This window comes from Leucoraja erinacea, chromosome 28 (genome assembly GCF_028641065.1).
Source record: "Leucoraja erinacea ecotype New England chromosome 28, Leri_hhj_1, whole genome shotgun sequence".
NCBI lineage: Eukaryota > Metazoa > Chordata > Chondrichthyes > Rajiformes > Rajidae > Leucoraja > Leucoraja erinaceus.
In genome coordinates this window covers 10,693,941-10,720,076 of record NC_073404.1, presented here as the reverse complement: position 1 = coordinate 10,720,076, position 26,136 = coordinate 10,693,941, and the positions used below count along the sequence as shown (strand labels likewise).

General features: G+C 40.6%; 1 protein-coding gene across 7 annotated transcripts in view; it reads right to left on the bottom strand.

Annotated features, from left to right (window-relative positions):
* Positions 1 to 26,136, bottom strand: part of brip1 (BRCA1 interacting helicase 1) — a 197,235-nt gene that overhangs the window by 80,681 nt on the left and 90,418 nt on the right. The gene's annotated exons all lie outside the window — the stretch shown is intronic.

The window sequence follows — 26,136 nt, the reverse complement described above, 5'->3', positions numbered from 1 at the left end:
GGAAAACGTACAGAGAAGTTTTCCAAGAATGTTGCCTGGACTTGAGAGTCGAAGCTATTAAGCGGGTTGAGTAGGCCAGGACTTTATACATGAGAGCGCAGGAGGATGAGGAGTGATCTTATAGAGTGTATAAGATCGTGAGGGGATTAGATAGGGTAGATGCACAGTCTTTTACCCAGAGTAGGGGAATCAAAAACTATATGACATAAGTTTAAGGTGAGGGGGGAAAGATTTAATAGGAACCTGAGGGGGCAACGTTTTTTTACACAAAGGTGGGTGCATGGTACGAGCTGCCAGAGGTGGTAGTTGAAGCAGCTACTGGTTTAAAAGACATTTGGATTACATGGATAGATAGGTTTAGAAAGACATGGTCTAAACGCAGGCAAGTGGAACTAGCGTAGATGCGACATATTGGTTGGCATGGACAAGTTGAGTCAAAAGGCCTGTTTTCACACTTTAGGACTCTATGACTAACTGTAATCAAAAAATAAATTTCACTGTACCTCGGGACATGTGACAATAATGTACCATTTAACCATTGATCTAATGATTTGGCCTCCACCACTCTCGGGGATAGAGAATTCCAGAGATTCAACATTCTCTGAAATTAGAAAGTTTTAAGCACCTCGGTTTTAAATGACCGGTTACTTATTTTGCAACTGTGTCCCCTTGTTCATGACTCCTCTACTAATGAAAACATCTCTACATCTACCCTGTCAAGCTCCCTTAGAATCTTACATGTTTGAACAAGGTCACTCCTTGCTCTTCTAAACTCCAAGAAATACAGGCCCAAACTGTCGTCCCTTTTGATAGGATGACCCTTTCATCCCAGGAATTAGCCCAGTGAATCTCCTTTCACTGCCTCCGGTGTCACTATTTTTTTAAGTAAAGGGCTAGAACTATGCACAGTTTAGGAGCCGTAGCCACACTCTGCACAACTCTAACAAAATTCTCCTTTTCTTAAACTCCAACCCCTTTGCAATAAAGACATACGTTCTGTTTGCCTCTTAACTACTTGTAGGTATGTTACAAAACTTATCTTCAGCGGCACTGCAGTTCTGCCTCTGGGCGTGTGCGCGGCTTTGGCGCCCTTGGGGGGGATTAAAATGCCGTTTTCTCCTGCCTGTCCGAGATATATTTTCTTGGGCTACTATGCTGATACTGATGCTGAAAATTCGTTCCGACTGCCGTTCTCGGAATGAAAAAAAACAAAACGCAGGACAATTTAAGCGCTGGAGTAAAATAAAAAAAAGCTACTTCTAACGGCGTCAACGGGACAGATCTCACATACGGGACAAAACATAAGTCGTTTATTTTACATATAAACTTGCATCTTAGGATTACTTTAATCAAAATTTCTTCAGCGAAAATATGATTATGTAAATATACGAACCGGCAGTGTTTTTCCTGCTGATATGGGGTTCAAATTCACCGCAACTGCAACGTTCAAATTGATCGCGTTCCACAAAATCTCACTCGCAAGATGATTTAAATGCCCATTAATTTACAGGAATTAAACACTATATTCCTTCTATTTGGCCTATAAATTCATGACAATGAGTTTTAAAAATCATGTTATATTGTGAATTCTTGTGTGAATGTTATTTGGACATTTAGGCTATTTAAAAAATGTTAACCTTTTCTTAAGAAATGGATAGATGTTTAGATCTACTAATTGAATTTTGTAATTAGCTACAATTAGGTAACTAGCTAATTATATGCTTTAATTTCAGGTCATCCAAGTAAGATTGTTTCATAATTGTTTCAGAATGCTTCAATCTAAAATAACTGAAAATTTCATTCAGTTCTCTTAATTTTTAAGAAAATTATGGGCTTTTGACTGTCCTCAATCACAGCTTTTGAGTTAAGTCAATGGAAAAGCAATAGGGAACAAGATGCTAATTTCAGAGTATGAAAATGGCCATAACTTCTTTAATACTGAAGATATGAAAGTGAATTAGGTGTCAAATTAAACTTCTTTTTTTATGCTTTATCTGATGGGATAAATTGCAGACTTGATTTTAAAAAACTCAATATTTTGTAACATTGCTACTACTTGAGCTGCCTGATAACTTTTGAGATTTATGCACTGGAACACCTAGATTCCTCTGAATTCACTCATTTGCAGTATCCCAACATTTAAGCACTGATTGATTCCTCTTATTGAAGTGCATGACCTCTGGAATGTGTGCTGCATTACATAAGAACTGACAGAATTCCCAATATGAGAGGTGCATAAGCACCCATGACAAAGTTCAATTTTAACACTCGGTATTCTTGGTCTAATTTATGCAGACATTAGGACAAAGGTTTATCTCTGATCATTTACGTGAAACTAAATATCGAGAGAGAAGCACAACAGGTGGCCAATCTTTTATTTTTCAATAGCAAACTGCCAAATTTCTACTCACTATTTTGAAATTTCACTTCTTATGCAATGAGTCAGGTAAATTTACTAATGAAAAAGTATTTTGTCGTTTGGCACTGAAAACAAAACAGTAAGACCACTTGCTTTAGTGCATGAAGACTGACTAGATTTGGGCTTCATATAGGAACACATACAATTTCAAGGACACAGAGATAGATACATAGTAATGTGTTAAAACACTGAACGGGCATATCAGATAACAAACTCAACTGATTGAAACCAGAATGAGTTATAGCACGATAATTTCAGACCACAATGCCCTATTGCTCTATCATATGCACTGAATCAGAGGTACACATGAAACTCATATTCAAAGCATTTAGGCTGGAGGAATTTGCTGAATTAGATTAGTGTGGGCATAAAAGTATCTGTAAATGAGGATACGATTTTGATAAATACATGTTGGAATGTGACAACATAATTTAGGAATAAGATATAAAGCAGCATGGCATGCCAGCAATGAGTAAGGTAGAGCTCCAAGAATTGGAAAGCCTAATCCAGAAGGATGAATGATATTTTAGCAACACGTGGTAGAAAGAGGAGAGAAGCAACACTTTAGATGTAAAATAGGTGAAGTAGTTGTGGGATTAGCCGAGGCTTTCGTGTACTAGACTGCACACCACTAGAGTTAATTGAAATGAACAGGCTTTTGGAAGCTTGCAGGAAACGTGAAATATATACTTTATTTTGTTTGGCGTTTGGCTCCAAAAGTAAGTTTGCATGTTTTAATGACTTTTAAATCGTACTTGTAATTGAGCAATTAAGTTAAATGCTATGAATCAGATTGTGTAACAATACCTCCTTAGATTTATTGGCATCAAGTCAATCATGTAAGCAAATCTCACACCCCATATGTCCCAGAGCAATCCCTATTGATCTCAATTACACTGACCGATCTATTGATAAAATAACAGCATCCTGGGATGTAATAACATATCATTTACATACAAAGTAGGGTAGTGTACCACTTGCATGCTCATTTAGAGGTACTTCTTCAATCTTTCAATATTGAGACTACTGTTATAGCATTTGGGGCACGAATGTAAACACTGTCTCACTGCCCTCCTCCATATCACTTATGTAATTTTGTGTTTGCCATTCTAGCTAAGAAGATGAAGTGAGCTTTACCCTATTGCTAGTCCAGGAGTACGTTCTCTTGCATCCCTAGCCCTCTTGACACCAATATACATGGCATAAACTCTAACCCTGATAAACAATATTAAATTATTCAAAATAAATAATTAGTTGTGTCGAACTCCACGGAGACCATCAAAAATCTTGTCGAGACCAATTCTAAGTAGTCAGACCTATCTTTTATTAAATGGCATTTTAAATTTTACTAAGATGAGCCAATAATTTAAAAAACATATATATTTTTTTAGAAATAAATAAATAAATAAATAAATATTTCACCAAAGAAATGTACAGGACAACAGTGTGAGCAGACACCTGTACATTTAAGACAAGCAAGAGAAATGAAAGTGAAGACAGTAAGAATCTCTTTTTATCATCTAGCAAATTATTATAACCAATAGATCAACAAGTTTGTATTGCAGTAATAAGATCCATAAAAATATTGACACTAATTACAGTATTCCCATAGTTTTCACATATCTAACTTCCACTATTTCGCAAATTAGTGATCAAAAGCCACGGGCACATTATTCTACCGCCATCAGCATCAAATAATATTTGTAAATCCTATTTTATTCAACCTCAGCAACCTGTTTGGGATGAATCTAGCCTTTTAAGAGTGCCCACCACAACGTTTTTATGGAGACAAACTCCCAACGTGCTACTTGTCTAAAAATAATTTCACAAATTAAAATTTTAAATGCTATTTCATTTCCAAATAAATTGAGGAAATGGTTCAATAATAAGATTACAATGCAGGTAATACTGTCACTTTAAGAAAACGACCTGTCTAAGGCTCATAATTATCCTTATTATGTGCATTTACAACCCTTTCTTCAATTGATAAACATGGTCTCTTTAGTACATCACACCTGGATATAATTCTTAAGGGGGCCTTAAAGTTCAGTTCCACAAAGAAGCACCAATCAAGAGAGAAATTTGGACCTGTGGTCTAAGTACAGGTCTTATTGCACAAATTAATTTTAATCTTCAAGCATGGAATTTTTCATGAAGATACTTGCATCCCTATTAGGATTTTCTCCATTAGATTTAATGTGAAATCACAGCATCAATATGCTGCTGGATCCATCATTTTGACTGGAAGTAGCAACACTGTCAACTGTACTTCAATTCATTTGTTTAAGGTTTTGGCAGGAACTCAATGCAACAAGCTTTAAGGCTTATCTGCAACATTACGTTCTAAGAGTTTCAGGCAATACCTGGGATGCTACTGAAATGTCATAATTTGCATAGATAGAAACTAACGTACACCTCCATTGTATCCACCACAAGTCAGACTTGAGATAGGTCTATTTTTGAAGAAGATGACAGCAATAAGCAATATTTCCCAGAAGGGGATAAAAATCAAAGGGTGAATCAAGATAGCTTTATGCACTTCCAAGTATGTTGTTTAAAAGGATCTAGACAGGATAATGTGAACAAATGCAGAAAAATATGTGCATTATTAAAAATCAATTATTAACTACATTTACATACTGTAGTTCAATGTGAACATTTCCATGCAAAAGGTAAGAACACAATTTAAGCTAACCAAATGGAAAATAGGCTAAAGCTAATGAAAATCTTGTTTACAATAAATGTTTGCACAGATCTTTTCATTGAAATTGGTAAGTATTTGGAAATATATTCTGGATAGGGAAGTAACAATGTAAATCTTACATTTCTCAAGTAAAGTCAAGTCAAGTTTATTGTCATGTGGGCAAGTACTGAGATAAAACCACAATGAAAAATCCTGCTTGCAGCAGCATTGCAGGCATGTAGATTCAAACACACAAAAAAAATTATATATAAATTCCTTAAAATTCTAAAAGACTTGTACAAAAAAAATTACTAGTGCAACCTACAAGTGGTAAACTTAAGTGATCTGTTGTCGAGGGCGGCACAGTATGCAGCGGAACGTTGCTGCCTTACAGCACCAGAAACCCTGGTTCAATTCTTCCTATGGGTGCTGTCTGTATAGAGTTTGTATGTCTCCCCCCCCTCCTTGACCGCCTGGCTTTTCTCTAGGTGCTCCGGTTTCCTCACACATTCTAAGGGCGATCGTTGGTCTAGTCTATGTGGACTCGGTGGGCCAAAAGGTCTGTCTCCACGATGTATCACTAAACTAAACAAATGTTTTGCAGGCTGATAGCTATGGGAAGGTAGCCGTTCCTGAACCCGATAGTGTGCAATTTCGAACTTTTATACCTCCTGCCCGATAGCAGCAATGAGAAGAAGACATGGCCTGGATGATGTGGAACCTTGATGATAGATGCTGTCTTATTGAGGCAGTGCCTCATATACATGCTTTTGATAGAGGGAAGGTATTGTTCCTTAGGTGGACTGGGCCGAGTCCACCGTTCTCTTCAGCATTTGTTCTCTGCAGTATTCCTCCGTGTTGGAATTGCCGTACCAGACCATGATACAACCAGTCACAACTAGTCAGGATACTTTCAACAGTACATATGTAGAAGTTTGTTACATTAGTCAGAAACACGCACCTTCTTCATGATTACATATATGTGCAAGGCCCAAGGCAGATCTGAGTTATTAATGGCCGGGAATTCCACCCAGAAACAGTAAATTTCTATTCTGAAAGAATATGATTGATAAAAAAATGTTATCTGTCTTCCGATTCTTAACTGGTCAAACCTATTCTTAACATCCCATTCTGAACACTGTTATTTGGTAACAATCATGAAAGTTAGATATGACCTTCTATCACCCTTTTAAAATTACAACTCATTAAAAGTGAAGGCAATGAATTAGGGTTTATTAAATTAATCAGGATTGTTTTTGTTTCAAATATACTCTTAAAAGAACCATTTTAAACTTAACATAGTTGGAACTAGATTCAGAAATGTTTAAAAAAAATTATGGGCATTTCAATACAAATACTGAAGCAACATTAGATGAGCGTGCTATTGATGTGGATGGAAATTAGTTACCAGTTGTGATAGTTGCAAAGCATTTTGTCATGTAGCATAGATGAAAGACTTATTAGTCAATTACATAAACCTTTATGTTAAACAACACTCAAGCAGGAAATCAAGTGTAGTTAATTATTCCTGCATTATAAGCTTTCTTTATATTGCTATCCATGTTTATTTATGAACTGGCAAAGTAAAGATGAACATTAAAAAAAAAATAGTATTGTCTCTCTATTCATTGTGAATATCGTGCTTTACAAATGTGAGAAATATCTCTCGAGCAAATGAACAGCTGCAATATCAACACATCCTCCTTTGTGACCTGTTGTGATAAGCTAACTGTCATCCATAAAGAAGCACTCTGCTTCTTTGTCCATCTCAAAGCCACCTGTACAGAATCAGCCCTGGGACTCCACTGAGCTGCCAATTATTACTCAATTTAACTTATTGCACGTTAAATACACCACTCTACAAAGCTAGATACCCGGCTGTGTGGTATTTCAACAACCTCTTTCTCAATGCCAACAAGACCAATGAACTAATTGTTGACTTTGGAAAGGGGAGACCATGTGCCAGTTTTCAATGGAGGAGAGAGCCATAACCTCAAATTAATGTACATTAACATCTCAGATTACCTGTCCTGGGCCCAGGACATAGATGTAATTATGATTAAGTTGAAAGAACATCTTGCACTATTAATGATCTTTTTTTGTAATAATGTTTAGCACAAATTTCTTATTTCTTTTGCACAGGTATTCTTTCTTTTTACAGAATTGTGTGTGTAATTTATGTATAATTTATTTTTTTGTCTTTGCCTGAGTCTATGTGCCTGCGAGATTCAGCAAGCATAATTTTCATTGTATCAGTATCTCATCATACTTTCGCATACAATAAACTCAACTTAATTTTACATTCTTGTAGCACATTTCTGCTCAACTGAATGAACACAGTCAGGCCAGACCAACAGCTAAATTCAGGCAAAAATATAACTGTTCCTTCCTTCTGAACTAAAATCTTAAGTTAAATTATTTCAGTAGTTAATTAATGAACTGAAATGCTTTACATAAGGAATAACAACTTCTTTAGAGAATCTTCCATAAGGTAGAATTAAAAAGTAGTGTTAATGTTTTGTTAATTTGACATTCACAATATTATGAAAAACAAAACAATGCTTCAAATAGAAATGCATTTGAAAATTAATATTTAGATAGGATTATATTTCCTACCATTCTTAAAGAAGGATTAACATTTACTGAGTGACAATTGTCGGAAATCTTTAACATCCAGTTGGTAGTAGTTTGGTTTCATGGATCATTCAAAAGCTCCTGACCTACTCTGACATTATGTGCTGAAGTCCTACAGCAGTTTTTCTTGCACCCAAAGGCAACAAGTCACAATGAACTAGCCCTTTGCCATGCTATATGCTTGGCCAACCAGGTGTCAACTAAAATGCCTGTCTTGATACCAAAAGAACACAGATACACCCTATCTCAAATAAACAACAATGCGGTTCCTCTTCTTCGATCAAAACTGAATATTTCCCCTCATTCTCTCTGAACTCCATTGTCATTTACTGTAGGCCCCGATTCATAGTGCTATGTCGCTCTTCCAGGGAGATGCTAAATGCATTTCGTTGTCTCTGTACTGTACACTGACAACGACAATTAAAGTTGATTCTGAATCTGAATAGTACCTTATCCTGTTTTCAAATTTCTACACTTTCACCTTATCGTATATTTTGGTGTCAAAGAATTATACAGATTTTGTGAAGGAAGTGGAAAATAGGTAACAAGTACAGAGGGTATTGACCTACAGGTACTATTGAAATTTTATTCAAATGGAAAGAAGATTTTCTTCGACCTTGTTATAGTGAGTCACATGATTATTTAAAAGGTTGAAGCACAATGTAAAATTCACTGTAGAAATAAAGAACTGCAGATGCAGGTTTATACCAAAATAACTTAGCGGGTCAGGCGGCACCTCTGGACAAAAAGGATTGGTGATTATCTCCTTTAAACATTTCCCCTCTGACCGTAAAACTGTCAATTCCAGTCTTTGACATTTTCACCCTGGGGAAAAAGGTTCTGACTGTCTACCCTATCTATATTTCTATCAGGTCCCCTCTCAACCTCTGTCACTCCAGAAAAAACAACCTACATTTGGCGGGTGGCGGGTGGGGTGTGGGGGGTGGGGGGAAAGGGCAGGAGAGCTCCTGCTCTATATACACATATACATATATACACACACACACACACACACAAAACAAACAAACAATAATAGTGCTAAAAGACATAACCAATGCCCTCAAGTCTACGTAGTTAAGAACTTATTTGGAGGTTGCAATGGCTGTAGGGAAGAAGCTGTTCCTGAACCTGGATGTTACAATTTTTAGGTTCCCGTACCTTCTTCCCAATGGCAGGGGAGAAATAAGTGGTGTGGGTCTCTGATAATCCTGTTAATTCCGTTAATGGTGGGGAGGTCAGAACCCATGATAGACTGGGCAATGTTCATCACTTTTTGCAGTCTTCTTCGCTGTTGTTCTGTACATTGATTTTAGAAAAAATGCTGCCGCTTACGGCTGTGATTTTTGGCCATCCTAGTCCCCCCCCCCCGCTGCGCAGGACAAGTGGATTTTTTCCATCAATGAAAAAAAAATGTTGAGATTCTCTCTATTGAAGGCCATGCCCCTTCTGGAGGGACTATAAAACCCGGAGGTGTTGAGTGCCTCAGTCAGTCTCTGCAAGATGGGTGAGCGAGAGGGTCACGTCTCTCAGTCCGAGCTGTGAATAACACTGAATACATGTCTACTAAACTGAGTGGTTTTACTGACCTGTCAATGCCCTTAATGTGGTTTAAAAATATGGTTTGGAAATGCTAAAGCTGTGTTGCCTTTGATTTGGAAATGCTTAAGCTGTGTTGCCTTTGGTTTGGAAATGCTAAGGCTGTGTTGCTTTTGGTTTGGAAATGTTAAAGCTGTGTTGCCTAATTTTACTTCGGAGTCACGTGAGTGATTCCGTGAAGAACCCAGCAGGTACTGCGCATGCGGCATTATCGCACAGCTGTGCAACGCGGCCAGCGGGAGTCGGGCTAGCTCCCGCATCCAAGGAACGAGAGGTAAGTACTTACCTTAATCGGGCCTTGTGGTTTTTGCTCCAGGGGGAGCAAAGTAGAGAGGCATGGTGAGCGGCCCCCGTTTCGACTCCAGCGTGGAGCCGACAGTGGACGGGGAAAAAGCGCTACCCGGACCGCAAACGCTGCGGACCGCTGCAAGGAGCTGCGCTATACCGGTCCGCTGAACAGCTGTTTGGTAACAGCAGCGGACCGGCGGGAAGTTTAAAAAACCCGACCAGCAGCCCTGCAGACTCCTGACCAGGAGAATCACCGCCCGGGAACCGCCACAACGCCGCCTGGAAAACGGCAGGCAGCCTCTACATGCAGGTAAGAGAAAAATCTTCCCAATTTACAGGTTCTACAGGAGCCAACTTCCTCCAAAACTGGAACAGGTTGGAGAAGGCAAAAATAAGTATGTCTGTCTCCCCAAGCCAGAGGAGGTCATGGAGTTCACCTCCAGGAGAAAAGGGGCACTGGCTGAATGCCAAGGGAGCTGACTCCTACCCCAGTGCTATTGCACTAGCCATCTCCCTTGTCAAGGGATTGATGCAACAGCGGAGTTTGAGCTATACCTCCTCCAATTTAGCACACCCTTTTGCTCCCTCTTTTGAGGCTAGCTAAGGAGGCCAGGGCTGGGCTGGCTTAAACGCTGGGCAGGCGGACGAGAACAGCAGTATGCCAGGGGAGCAGGATCAGGAAGAGCTACTGGGTGTCGTGGGCCACTACATGGCTCCTCCACGCGACCATCTTCCCAACAAAAGTCCTGCAGGAGCAGGCCTTTCCAGAGGCAAATCCGCAGGCAGCTGGGTCAGCAGACTCGCAGACAAGCAGCGAATTCTACAGAAGGGTCAAGATGTTACCGCCTTTGCTCGCCTTTTCCACGGATTATACTCTCCCAGGATGAGACTATCCCATTGCACTACCAGGGTGCTGACGCCTAAGATGTTCCCAAATTTGGGATACTCGACTGAACAATGGTGCATATAGACCTGCCCGCAACCCCAAATATATGGGGCTATGCAAACCGCTGCTGCGGGAAGAGAGGCAGATAAACCTGTGCGCCTCATGAAGGCAGGCCATGGAACGAGCAGGACATCGCATCCAACACCCAGCTGGCAGCACCCCTCGGCATCCACCAGTGAATCAAACAAGGACTGGTGAAAGCCTGGCGACCGCTTCACTTTACCCCCAAAGTTCTTTTTAGACGGGGCCCAGAGCGGAGCCGTGGGAAGATGCGCCGCCCCACCGACAGCACCAGCATACCAGCAAACTACGCCTTCATGAAAAAACAACAAACATGGAGGTAGGTAGTCTGGTTCCTCCCGTTTACACTAAACAAGGGTGTTCTACTAACTGCGTGGGGGGGCATTTACACTTGTGGATAAAGCATGGGATGCTGTCACAAATAACTAAAATATACTCAACAGTCTTAGAGGATAAAAACGAATTCAAATTGGGCATATTACCGCCAGTTCAGCAATGCGCCCAAAGGGCATTTTCTCCCTCTAAGAAAAAGAGAAGTGAGAAGGTCAAGCTGAACTAGAAAGGCTCATTACTAAACGGATCATGGGAGTAAACATGAGCCATTGGAATTTGTATCGAATATATTCACCAAAACTACAAAAGATGGTGAATGTAGCATCATCATTGATCTAATATCACTAAATAAATCTGTTGAGTATATACACTTTAAGATGGAGATGGGTTCTTGTCACTGCCAGACATCTGATCTCCCTAGGATACCTATGGGGAGCATTGATATGGAAGATGCTAACTATCTTATACCCATACACTAGGATCATTATAGATACCTAAAAAATTTTACCTGGATAATGGATATCCCGGTTAGGGCAACCATGGGAGCATATAGCATTCCCTATGGTCTAACCTCAGCCCTAAACTATTATAAATGGCCATGAAAATATTAAGAAAACAAGCATAATCATGGCATATATTGGATGATATCCTCATATTAGGGGGAAACAAAGGAATTAGCTGTGGCAGCAGTTCTAGCTACGAAACAGCTCCCTAAAGCTGAGGTTTATCCCACGCCCAGATAAACCAGAATTGAAGCGTTAACTACCAAGGATTATCTGGGCTTCAATAATAATTCCGTCCATATGACTGTTACTTTGCCAAGGTACTTGGGTCACTATAATCAAATCATGAATGTACCCACTGAAGCTATATCACAATTAAGGTGGTGGGCAGACATATATTTGGCATAGTTTTCAGCCCTATTATCATCACCAATCCCAACCTGGTTATTAAAAACCGATGCCAGTACTTTAGGCTGGGGATTTCCCCCCCTTTTTTTTTTTTCTTTTTTTTTTTTTTTTTCGCAACAACTAAACTCCATATCCAGCACAGGTAACAGATGGACCAATTCACAAACATCGTTACTACACATACCGGGCATCAACTACTTGGGATTGGTGATCGCCTATTGGGCTAAAAAGCATATGCATTTCAAATGCAGCACGTACATATGTGGTTACGGATTGATAATACTATGGTGGTGGCTTATATCAACCATATGGGGAGCATAATAATCATTATTGTGCAACAAATTGGTCAAACAAATCTGGCAATGGTGTGTCAAAAGACATTTTAACTATCAGCTGCCTATGTCCTAGGAAGCTAGAACACAGTGGGAGACACCATGTCACGGGGTAAAATCTATGATTACATTGAATAGATGTCAAACCCAAAATATCTGCTAAATTTATTAAGCAGTTTGAAAGCCAGATATCAATTTGGTTGCACAAGACGGAATCACCAGTAACCCATGTATGTGACTTAGGGACCAGATTAGAGGCAGCAGCGATAGATGCCTATACGCTGGAAGGGGGAATTTCTGCTTTGCCTTCCTCCCTTCTGCCTCATCAGACGGGCACTTCGCAATACAGAGGGATCTGTCTCCGAGATATTGAACGTGCCCGACCGGCCTACACAGCCATGGTTCCCAGTTCATCACGACACGGTGGGCGAGTCACCTATGGATTTCCCTAGTGGACCATGGTTGCTGACTCAACCCAGTATCAGGCACAAGCCACCCATGCCAGGGAAACATCAAACTCCTGGGTGCAGGGTTTGAATAGACCTTACCAGGGACTGGGATTATCCAAAGGAACCATTACCACCATGTCGGCATCCCTGCGAACAGTCACTAAAAGCTAACATGGGTAAAATACTGCCACGACGCAGGGACAACGAACTATTCAACCACTGACGTATTGGAGTTCCTGGAACATCTACACCATGACTAAAAGGTGAGTTACAGTGCCGTAAATACAGCATGGAGCGCCTTATCTGCTTATCTAAAACAGCATGTCAGCAGAGCATGGGATCCCATCCACTGAAGGTAAACTTATGAAGGGCAACTATAATATAAGCCCCAAACACCCAGGTATATACCCATGTATGGGATATTGGTGTGACATTGACATGTCTCAGAGATGGCACCAGCCAGATCCCTCAGCTTGCTTAATCTATGTTTTTAAAAAACGCTCATGCTTATGGCTCTCGTACACGCTCACAGAGTCCGGTCACTCCATAAACCAGACTGGATAACATGGTGATTACCCCAGACGCATCACGTTCATATTTAGGTCTGGTAAAATCTAACTCGCAGGTATATGGGACTAGGCGAGATTATGAGTTCGGCACGAACTAGTAGGGTCGAGATCGCCTGTGTTTTCCGTGCTGTAGTCGTTATATGGCTATATGGACCAGGAACGCCCAATTCACTGGTGGGATTCCGGGCCTACCCACCAGAGTCCAGGTTGAGTGTGGTGACCCATCTACTACTATATATAGACACAACCCACAATCTTAGAGGGAGAGGAAAGCCTATGGGTCAACCACAGTAACCCAAGACGGGATACGAGCCAAACCACTCCAAGGTGGCTCAAACAGGTACCGAAAGCTGCCGGAATAGATAATAATACATTTAATCCCATTCCACTAGGGCAGCATTGGTATCAGCGGCTGAACGAATGGACATCCCGGTTGACCACATTTTCAATACAGCAGAATGGTCAAGGGAACGGCGTTCAGAACATTTTGTTTTTATTATAAACCGTTGATAAACCTGATTTAATTGCAGGAGAATATTACAAACTGCAATATTAATTTAAGCTCAGAGGAGCTCTTTTATGTTGTTATTGTTAACAAATACCTTTCTGTTTCTTTTGAAAGCAGATCCACTGGTTGATTACGATAACACTTCCTCCCTCATAAACTTCGGCAGTGAGTGAAATAAAAACTGTTACACGGTTTGAAATCACAGACCTTTGAAGTCTTCACGGAATCACTCACGTGACTCCGAAGTAAAATAGTTAGATTAAACGAGTACTTACCAGTATGAAGTTTGATCTGTATTTTATGAGGAGTTACGGTGAGGGATTAAGTGCCCGCCGCTCCCACCCTCATTATATAGATCAAACTAATAAACTGATGTCTCGTGATCTTTACTATCTTACTTCAAATATTGTGTCTATTCTGTGATTCCACACCGCTGCTTCGAAGTATGCCGCATGCGCAGTACCTGCTGGGTTCTTCACTTAATCCCTCACCGTAACTCCTCATAAAATACAGATCAAACTTCATACTGGTAAGTACTCGTTTAATCTAACTATTAAAGTTGCCTTGCCTAATTAAAGTTCCCATCGATGAAAAATAAGAGTTATTAGTATTTTTAAAATGTTGAGATTCTCTCTCCTGTCAATCATGCCATGAAGGCCACGCCCCTTCTGGTGGGAGGGGGGGGGGAACTATAAAACCCAGAAGCGTGGGCGTGGCTCAGTGGGAAGAAACTGCACTTGAATTTGGTGGCCTTGCACCCTGCTTGTAATGGAATTTCAAGGAATAGCCGTGAATCAACTGCCAGCCCACCAGCCATGAAACCAGTCCCTTCAGCCCACAACACCCATACTAGCGCTCCAGAAATCAAAATATAATTTGGAACAAGATGCTGACCAATTAGAATATTAAAATATTATTCATAATTCCAGTTGTATTTCTAACAAATTATTTTCAAATTGTCAGATTACGTAGGTTAACCTGTCAGCAATCCTTTATGTTCAGTATATTTACTGTAAATAGTTAAGAGGAATGAATTGTGAAATATTACTTCCAGATTTCATAAAGGAATCATGTCATTTAAATAAATGCAACGGCTCAACTCTTGTTTCATCCAAGTCTCTATTTTGTGCCAAGAGTATAAGGATCCTTTATGATTTGCTCTGATCGCAATCTCAAATAATGGATATGCCAATCACATCATTTTGAAACTACATGTAATTGTTATCAAAAGATATCCTCGCTCATTCAAAGTCTGAAATACTTTAGATTTTACAGAAATGATAACGCTTTTGTACAGCATCTTGTAACAATTAAGCTACAGACCTCCATATTAGTTAGATCAGTATTTTGCAGATTACAAAGGTATTTTGAGAATTCATTACCAATTTTTTTTCCTGTTATCTCTGGTACTTAATATTCAATATTTTGGACAGTGCGTAATAAAAATTGTCTTAATGCAACAATAACAACAATTGCCTCATATTGTGTTTTGAATTGAATTCTGTCTTTACTTTGTGTACTAGTCATGTCTATACTATTTATTTCATTCCCCTTACATGTTTTTCCTCTACCTGCTAAATTTTTGTAAGGTGTCCTTGAGACTCTTGAAATGCACCCATAAATAAAATGTATTATTGTTATATAGTATGGTATCAACATAATAACAGAGGTGAATAGCCAGTTTTGGAGCAAGCTGCCAGGAAGTAGTGGAGGTGGATACAATTATGGCATTTTAAAGACTCTTACGCAGGTACATGGATAGGAAAGGCTTGGAGGGATAAAGGCCAGGTGCAGGCAAGTGGGATAACTTAATAAGAATGAATGTGTTACTATTGATGATGAATGGTTTTGGTGCTAGAGTGCACATAGTATCGCAACGTAGGATCATCATAAAAATTTAATAGATAACTAGACCAAGTGGGACCCGTTGGGTCCTGTCCCTTCAAAGCGTGGTTGGGGGGGGGGGGGGGGGGGGGGGGGGGGGGGGGGGGGCGGCCTGCCGCGTCACACACACACTAACCACCCCCCTTGATATAATAATAATAATATTATTAATTCGCTCCTTTTACCCCATCCCCCACCCTATCCACTCAGGCATACCCCCAACTCGTAGGCACGGCTAGAGAGAGAGATGGATGGGGCAGAGAAAGAGAGAGGGCGGCAGAGAGAGAGAGGGCAGATAGAGAGGGAGGGGGGCAGGCAGAAGAGAGAGAGGGAGGGCAGAGAGAGAGAGAGAGGGGCAGAGAGAGAGAGAGGGAGGGAGGGTAGAGAGATAGAGGGCAGAGGGAGGGCTGAGAGGGAGGGAGAGGGGGGGGCAGAGAGAGGGGGGGGGGGGGCAGAGAGAGGGGGGCAGAGAGAGGGAGGGCAGAGAGGGAGGGCAGAGAGAGGGTGGGCAGAGAGAGAGGGGGGCAGAGAGAAGGAGGGCAGAGAGAGGGAGGGCAGAGAGAGAGGGCGGGCAGAGAGGGGGGGCAGAGGGAGGGCAGAGAGGGAGGGCAGAGAGAGAGAGGGGGAGGGCAGAGAGAGAGGGAGGGCAGAGAGAGGGGGGCAGAGAGAGGGAGGGGAGGGAGGGCAGAGAGGGGGCAGAGAGAGATGGAGGGCAGAGAGAGGGGGCAGAGAGAGGGCAGAGAGAGGGCAGAGAGCGAGAGGGCCGAGAGAGAGGGGGCACAGAGGGAGGGGGGAGATAGAGAGAGGGCGGGCAGAGAGAGAGAGGGCAGAGAGAGGGAGGGCAGAGAGAGGGAGGGCAGAGAGAGGGAGGGCAGAGAGAGGGCGGGCAGAGAGAGGGAGGGCAGAGAGAGGGAGGGCAGAGAGAGGGAGGGCAGAGAGATGGAGGGCAGAGAGATGGAGGGCAGAGAGAGGGAGGGCAGAGAGAGGGAGGGCAGAGAGAGAGAGAGGACCCGACCTGAGGACCTGACCCAACCCGAGGACCCGACAGCTCGGTCCCGTCCCCTCAATGAGGGCAGAGAGAGGGGGACATGGACTCGGCGAGCGGGGCGTGCCCGACTTGCTCGTACTTTCTGCGTCTTTTGGAGCGGGAGCAGGATCGCAGTGCGAGTAAGAAGGGCACGCAGGCCCATTATGATGTCGCCAGTCGTTTTTACATTCAAAGTTTTGTCAGATTTTTGAACATTTTCAGTAATAACTCGAGAAATGGAGCATGTAATTTTCAGATAAGGCGATTTCGGACTCCACGGAAAAAACCTCTACTGGAATATGTAAAAATGTTACCGTTAGCACGTCGTTTTTTCGAGAAGATATGATTATACACAAACACACACACACACACAAATAAATATACAAAATCACTTTTAAGTATATAGTGTACTACAAGACATGAACTGCGATAACACAAAAGAAAGATTATTTTTTTGTTTTAGAAGTTTTTAATAGACACAGTGCATGGGAACCTTCTGAGTTGCCTCTTGTATGATAGAGACATGAATTATTGTGTGTGTTTTAAAGATAAGTTTCCTCGTACCTGATTTGCTATTGACATCTGCTGAAACATCAACATGAAAACTACTATATCCATTAATGCTTTTAAACAATTTACAATCTGACCTTCTCTTCAAGAAAAATGTCCTTGATAGTCCAGTCATTTAAAATGTAATCAGCTTGTAAACTCACATATTGTACATGCGCCTTAGAGTGATGAGCAAGAACAATTTATATTTGATTTTCTGAAGATCAGTGGATATATATATATATATATATCCACTGATCTTCAGAAAATCAACAATATAATTATCATTTAAAACCAAGATTCTGAATCACGATTTATTCACAACATGTAGTCTCTGTCTGTATTTCTTGAGGAATTATAGCATGTCAGTTTTAATTCTGGTTGTTTAAAACTTGCTCAACAGAAAAGCACTCCCATTTGATACAGGACAAAAACCAATGTTTCAACATGATAATTTTCCAGTTCTAACTGTGTTCTAAATACCACACAAACATATTCATTGCACGTTACTCTTTATCACCAAATGCACACATAAATTCTAATGCCATGTATGCTTTAAGAAGGCATTGACTCTCGGGATATGGTCCAAAGATACCTTATTCTCCCTGCAGACTTCACTCACATGTCCATAGCTCAGCTTTGATGAAGGGCACAAAAAGCTGTTGTACCCTGGATGTATCATATCATACCTCAAGTCTATTTACCAACATCAGTCCATGTTGATTAGCGGACTATCAAGATTTTTGTTCGCTCGTGTGTCAGACGACGTTCTGGCATCGCTTTGCCACAGCCAGTGCCACATCTGTGCCTCTGCGTAGATCGTCCGCAGTGCATGCCTCTCCGCCGGAAGTCAGTAGGTGGGCCATTGTCTGTACCTTGCCGCAGTTGGACTTGTCAGAGGTCGAGAGGGCCCACTTCTTGAGGTTGAGTCCGCCACGCCCCACTCCAGTGCGGAGGCGGTTTAGGGCTTTCCAGGTAGTATAAGGCAGGTGGTGTCCAGGTGTCATCTGTTGTTTGGTTATGGTGCCTGGTACGGTTGGCTCTAGTTTCATGAAGCTGTTCTGAATCTTCAGGCGTTTCGTGGCATGTTGGTGATTGTGCAAGGGGTGGCGGGGGTCTGTGTCCGCATTGAAGCGTTCTACTGCAGCTGCCCAATCACGTCTTCGAGATGGTCCTCGATGCCTGCCAGCTCGTACAGATGTTCAACCTTTGTTGGCTTCAGGCATTCTGTGGTTTTCCTGCAGGCTGTGATCAATGCAGAGTCCACCTAGCGTGCACGTTTAGAGCGGCTTCAGATGGGGCTTGAAAGATGTTTTTGCCACCACCCCAAACTCAGGCCATTTGTTTGGGTCCTATCCCTAATCCCACACGAATGTCAACAAATTTCAGTGATTTGGTCTGACAGGCTCAGAAACTAACTAGGAACTTTTCAAAGACAAGCTGAAACCTTCAAATATATATTTAGACTTTAGAGATACAGCACGAAAACAGGGCCTTCGGTCCACCAGTGATCACCACTATCCTACACACTCGAGACAATATCCATTCTTTTTTAACCTTTTCCTATTAACCTACAAACCTGTACATCTTTGTAGTGTGGGAGGAAACCGGAGCACCTTAACGGATTAACGGAGATTGTTCAAACTCCATACAGACAGCACCCGTAGACAAGATTGATCCCGGGTCAGGCAACTCTACCGCTGCACCACTGTACCGGCCAAAATTGCAATTTAATTGATGGAAAACTTGAACAAAACTAATATAATAATGTTATTTGCAGATTGTAGCGTAATAATTAAGAAAATGCCACCTTAAATAGTAGCTGAAAACATTTGTGCCAGTATAAACAGCTAGCTTGATGGTGTTTTCACATCAAGCAAATTACATGAAGCTTTGCTACCACTGGTATTTTTGTCCCCATCCGAGCTGAAACATAATAAAATGCTTATCAGATATTTATCAATAGAGTTTCTCCTTACTGGGGAGTTCAAAACCAGAGGTCAGTGTAAGAATAAGGGGTGGACCATTTAAGACTGAGATGAGAGAAATTTCTTCAGAGTGGAATCTGTCATTGAATTAATTCAAAAGTGGGATCAATAGATTTCTGGATATTAAGGAAAATAAGGAATAGGGTAGGAAAACCGAGCTGTGATCAGCCATGGCTGAATGACAAAGCAAGCTCAAGGGGCTACAGTCCACTTCCTGCTCCTATCTCTGCTGTTCTTAATTACCTGCACATAATTCCCTTTAACATTAATCAAAATGGCTGATATATTGATTTGTGATAGGTAACAGGGAGGGGGGGGGGGGGGGGGGGGGGGGAGGGAAAAAAGAAGGGGGGAGAGAAGGAGTGGAGACACTTGTAAGAAGTATAATAAAGGTTAAGGGGTTGGGCAGGCTAGATGCAGGAAGATTGTTCCCGATGTTGGGGAAGTCCAGGACAAGGGGTCACAGCTTAAGGATAAGGGGGAAATCCTTTAAAACCGAGACGAGGAGAACTTTTTTCACACAGAGAGTGGTGAATCTCTGGAACTCTCTGCCACAGAGGGTAGTTGAGGCCAGTTCATTGGCTATATTTAAGAGGGAGTTAGATGTGGCCATTGTGGCCAAGGGGATCAGAGGGTATGGGGAGAAGGCAGGTACGGGATACTGAGTTGGATGATCAGCCATGATCATATTGAATGGCGGTGCAGGCTCGAAGGGCCGAATGGCCTACTCCTGCACCTATTTCTATGTTTCTATGTTAGCAGGCATTTTACCTTCCGGTAGGTTTTCCTTGGTCCTGAAAACTCCAATGAGCCAATCAAAAGCCGGGTCAGCGAAGGAGATTGCCTACAGCTGCCCTCGACTGCCTGTAACTACATAGCAACCCCACACCACTGCACTACGAGTTCAAAAGAACCATGCCGACCAAATTTTACTCGCGGACAATTTTTCAACATGCTGAAAAATTGTCCGCGACCTAGCTGAGGCCACGAGTATTCGTGAACTTCCCTCGCGCATGAAGGAGAGTTTCAGGGACCTCATAGGACCTCCTAGGACCACGTGTCAACCATGCTGCGAGTTTGAAGGTTGAAGACATTCTTCTAAACTCGCAGATTAGGTCACCCAAGGGGGACAGCCCCTTAAAAACGCTTTGAAGGCTCGCCTAACCGGTCCCGGTTGGATGGACGAGTTGTCGTGGGTCCTGCTGGGGATTCGCACCGCCCCAAAAGAGGACTTGCAGGCTTCATCAGCCGAATTGGTTTACGGTGTTCCACTGACCATTCCCGGGGAGTTTATCCCAACCGCTGGCGGGCCCCAGAAGTCGCCGTCATCCATGTTGCTCCGACTGCAGGAGATGGTCAGCTCCCTCATTTGGCTGCCCGTCTGTTTTTGTGCCTCTGGTTTTGGGGGGGGGGGGGGGGGGGGGGGGTAATGTGGCGGCACTGTGTGATGGGCCACGCACTGTACATAACCTTTGGCTCTTTGAGGGGGTCATGTGTCCTGGTGACGAGAGGTAGGGGTCACGGGTGCCCCTGGGGAGTATTTAAGGGTTAATCGCACGCGCACAGTGTTGGTGAGTGAGGAGAATTAGTGTAGTAATAAAGAACCAGTATTTCGGACAAACTTCGTGTCTGCCTCGTTCTTTAACAGACAACTCCGCGTCCTCTACACTACACCAATAATGAAAAAGATTACAGAAATCACAGTAAAAACATGAAATCTTTCACACAGTAAAACAAATAATGAAAAATGCTGACACTCATTTTCAAATGAATGGAAGAAACTGCCTTTTGAAGCAAAAATTGCATTTACAAAATGATTTTCAATTGGTTTATTGTATGTGTATGTTTTTAATGCGTTGTGTATTAAAATTAATATTTTAATTTTAATAATAGATCCCAAGTGTTACTGTTTCCGATGTTAAGAAGAGTCAGCAAAAATATTGTTTTGACAGCTGGAAAGCTTAGGGAAATGAATCACTACCGTCAAAGTAAGACTCTGGCATGGCAGGTTGTCTAATATGCCTTTAAAGCTGCAGCAAGCAAGAATTTCATTATTGAAGTTCAAATCCAGTACATGTGACAAATACACACTTGATTCTGGAAGGATGAGGCTTTCAGCTGTAGGTTTTCAGTTGTAGGTTATTTTTTATAAATTTGATGAGTAATAGTGTTAACATACTTCATAAAGTGCTATACAAAGTTGTTTTCACAAAAATAATCATTAAGTATTTACCAGTGGCATCTGAATCTAGAATAGTTCATTTAAAAAAAAGTATAATTACAAGACATGCATTTTTCCTACACTTCTTTTAAAAATTGTTTGATTTCATCGGACAGTTCAGCCAAGATGGAGAATTTACAATGTAGGAAATAATAGATCCTCACAGTTTTGAACCTCTAAGCCATTATTAGTGTCATCTTACAAATACTAAATTTCCAAAATTTAAGTTATCTCTCAACATTTTTGTCAGCAATTAAATAAATAGTCACAACAGTCAAAGGCAATTGTACTCAACCAAGTTGCTGCAGACTGAGCATTTCCCTGCTTTAAGTACCATGGAGTGCTTCAATTTGCTTTCATTGTGTGATTTTCATTTGCAATACAATGAAATGGCAAAAGACAAAAAAATACTTTTTATTAAATCAAAGTTTGTCATAGACAATAATAACTTTGTTTTATGTTTATATGCTGTCTCTAGCACTTTTACTCCAAGTAGTATTATACAAGTAACTAATCAGCATTTCAAAATGCAAAAGAATACTTGTAACAAAAGTTCATATCCCAGGGTCATATGGCTTTAGTACTCCAGTTTATTCAAGCATTAGATGAAGACCAGGTCAAAAAGTTACATCCCCATAGAAATTCATCGCACTTTAACATTATCTCCGAACCACAGCCCGTAAACCTTCAAGAAAAATAAATTATACATTGTGCACTTTAACTAAATTCCAGTCCTAAACAGTTATAAAATTAATAACTTCTTGTAAAAGCAACAGACTGCAGAGTATCAAGACTTCAAAATACCCTTTTGACTTGGCTGTCTAGGACAAGCATAAGTATTCTGCAAAGAGGACAAGTTCATTAATGCCTCTCCCAAGTTTGAATTAATGGATTTAAATTGGAGTCACCATGAACACAGCCCAGCCTACAATAATGGCCTGGAAAATATATGATGAAGGCTCTGGCTCAGTATAGTAAACTTCCTCTGTTTTTACATGTCTATTTTAATTCTGGTATCCTTTCAATGCACTTATTCAGATGGAGCATGGGAAGGAATTCATGTTTTTAACCTTTTGGATATTTTACAAGTGCTCCCTGATGTCAATAACTTAAAGTATTGATCTGAACATTATTATCACCATCACGCTGTAATCTTTAGTTTAGTTTAGAGATACAGCACGGAAACAGGCCCTTCGGCCCAATGAGGCCGTGCCGACCAGCGATCCATTAACACAATCCTATACCCACTAGAGACAATTTAAAAAAAAAATTTAAATTTACCATGCCAATTAACCTACAAACCGGTACGTCTTTGGAGTGTGGGAAGAAATCTAAGATCTCGGAGAAAACCCACGCAGGTCACGGAGAGAACATACAAACTCCGTACAGATAGCACCTGTAGTAGGGATCGAACCCCGTTCTCCGGCGCTGCATCTCTACCGCTGCGCCACCATGACCGCCCTGATTGACATACTTGCTAAAGCAAAGGCATATAAACCAAAGATCACTGCAAGATAGATCACCATATCCAGAAATAGAGTAGATATTTGAATAAAGCAGAAAATGTGTAAAAAAAATCGAATTATATTAAGCAGCAAATACCTGCATTTTAATATATGTGGCAAATAAATCCTACAATTTCTTCTGATAAAACTCTTACCATAGAATCAATTTAAATGAAATGAGTACAGCTTTATATAAAAAATGTAATATTATCTTAGATGCCACTGCTCATGGAGTGAACAGAATAGTTTAATGTTTCTTTAGTCTCACATATACTGAGGTACAGTGAAAAAATGTTTTTGCATACAGTTCAGTAGAATATTACTATACATAAACACAATCCCAGATTAAGTACAAAGTGTATAGAAATAACCCACTGAAACCATATACAAGAGTCGCCAGGTTTGGAGCCATTTTCAAAGTCCAAGATGCTGCTGGCCATGAAGGCCCGATGCAGTCGAAGCATCCATCTGGATTGTCTTGCGAATCGTCATACCTCTCCTTACCTGGCCACGATTCACCCTTTGTGCTCCAGGGGTATATCCCACAGCTGACCATGAGGGCACGGAAGGCAAGACCTGGTTCCTCTTACCGCCCCTTTGTTCTTGTGTCCACCATTCCCGTCTCCCTCTACCCTCTCCAGTTCTCTGATCCTTGGGGGCAAGCAGGGGCTGGGCTCGGCGGCTTCCATCTTCAGGTTTCTCCCCTGGGGCAGGTTTCCCGGTTCCGCGGCCCAATGGTCCTTGTGTCATGCCTGATTTGTTAATTTTGATCCATAAACCAAACGGCTCCAATATGGGAGGCGTTTGTGCTGGGGCCCTAGTTACACCTAGTTGGAATATATGAATATTATAGGGGCATTGATATTTTCATTAAATTATCTTTCGCATATAACACTTAAATTTCACCAGGGAGAAATTCCCAACAAAATCAGATTTGATGGGAGACTGCACTTGCCCAACTTCCAGATGTCTCAAATGTTTCTATTGATTAAAAGCAAATCTTAAAAAAAAATTAGGAGGATTATTTGAATTTTTAAAAATCATTCAGCTCATTAAGGTAGTCAGTTCAATCTCTGTTACTGGAACGTCTTGTACAAACTCTGGTTCCCTTTCAAATATCTTAATTTATTCATCATTTTCACAGCCAGATTAACTTTGTTCCAAGAAATTTGAAGATGAATTTTACTGGCTGTCTGCTTCCAATAAAATTGCTTTGAGACCAAGCAGCTGTCTGCCTAAATTTATGAACCGTTAGTAAATTACAATCATTATACAGTAGTTACTGTGTAAATCAAAAATAAAGAGATCGTCAGACTACCTTTCATAAAGTTGCCAAACTTCACTTGCAGGGGATAAAAAACTTTTTACTCAGACATTTCAAAAATTAAAAAAAACAATTTGATCAAATTTATATTGGAAAACTACAGTATCAGGTTAATATTAATTAAAAGTGAATATCAATAACAAATGTTACAAATAAATGACAGCTTTAAGAGATGTTTTCTTCCTTGCTATCAGATTAAGTTAGGTACAAAAACAGGATTGTCATGACTCAGCCAATAACTGTTTAAGAGCTTTGCTTAACAATTACATTCACTTAAATTGTTTAGGTTTGAGAGTCAACATACGTAATTCTCACATTGAGGGCTCTGACAATCTAAGTTTCTTTTTCTCAGGTGGTCCCTTTGAAACTTGCTTCCACCAACAGTTCTGTGGCTTCTAAGGTAACTGATGCCAATGTGGGATCTCCAGATTTTGATTACAGCAGAAGATGTTTAGCAAGGCAGGTGGGTGGATAGTTTGGGGAACCATTTATGCCAACACCACCTTCTAATAGCAAAGATAAATAGAGAGACCTTGGAAAATGTGGACCCTTTTCTTGATGTGAAGGTGTACATCATAAGTGAAGGTGGACATCAATGATGAAATTCATCTGATATCCACCAAGTACAATGAAACTTCTAGTTCACATGAAGCTCATGGAGTAAATAGTGAACTAATGATAAAATAATGAGCAAATATATAAAATTCTGGGTGCAAAGCAGGAGAATGGTACAAGATTGTAGCATTAAAAAAAAATTATGTCCAATAATGGAATAAGTGAATGAACAGAAGAACTGTTCTCTCCACTTTTGTATTTATACTGTTATTAATCTTTTAAGCAGAGAGGAAAGTCAAATCATCCAAATTATTAAAATTGTCAAGCAGTCCTTAAGTATGTTTCCCTAATGTCACACTGCTTGGTCAGTTTACATTTCCCTCTGCAGATAGATTATCACTTTGAATGTGTTTATTCGTTTTTTTTACGATCACATACATCTTAAAGTCTAAAATTTAATTTTAGACAAAAATCAAAATATTAAATATTTCACTATGTATTAAATCAATCTACAGCATTACCCTCAGATGCATTTCAATTCCCAGTCTTCACCAAAAAAGACTTTCTCTTTGCTGTTTCTGGATTTGCCTCATCACTTAAAATGTCTGAAGCAAACCATCCCAAATTACTTTCTATTTGTATAGACTAACATATGTAAGAACATACATGACGAATACACTTATTTTACAAAGATGCATGTTACTAATTCTGATCTTAATCCAGTACTATAGAATCTGCACAGAATCTGGCAAACTATAAGGGTCTGAAGAATTTAACAAAAACAAAATGTTACTTTAGTTCATCTAGTCATTTCCTTATTTAAGTCTACATTCTGCTTTGATTTCTTTCCAATTTTTCTTTAAAAAAAATCTGGGTCTATTTTAGCTTAAAGTTCCATTTATTTTTAGCAGGTTAGAGTATCTAGAATAAAATCACTGAGATGTTAGGTGAAATACAGGATCCATTTCATTTCGTATGAGGCACTAAAGTAATAAAATCAAAATTCCTGTGTCCTTTCATCCAAGAGGAAAACCCCAAGAAGTTGTCTATCTTCACATCTGCAGGCATCTCTCAACTTTTCCTATTATAACTTACCAATGCCACATTTATATTCAAACTTGCATATGTGAACTTTGTCAGTCCCTGTTCTTTGTAACATAGCAGCTTTAGAACAATCATATCCTTAAAATATAGGTTGCAATTTAAGAGAATAATTAGAAAGCAAAGGGTAGTACCCCCTAAAAGGATAAAGGAGCTTGCAAAATCACCCAAGACTTGAGATCAATATCCTTTGCTAAGTATGGATATTAAACCATTTGGACTTAATTGAAAAAATGTACAGATCAACAATGATCCAATTTAAAAGGGGCAAGGTCGGAAGGGTCCAGTGAGAT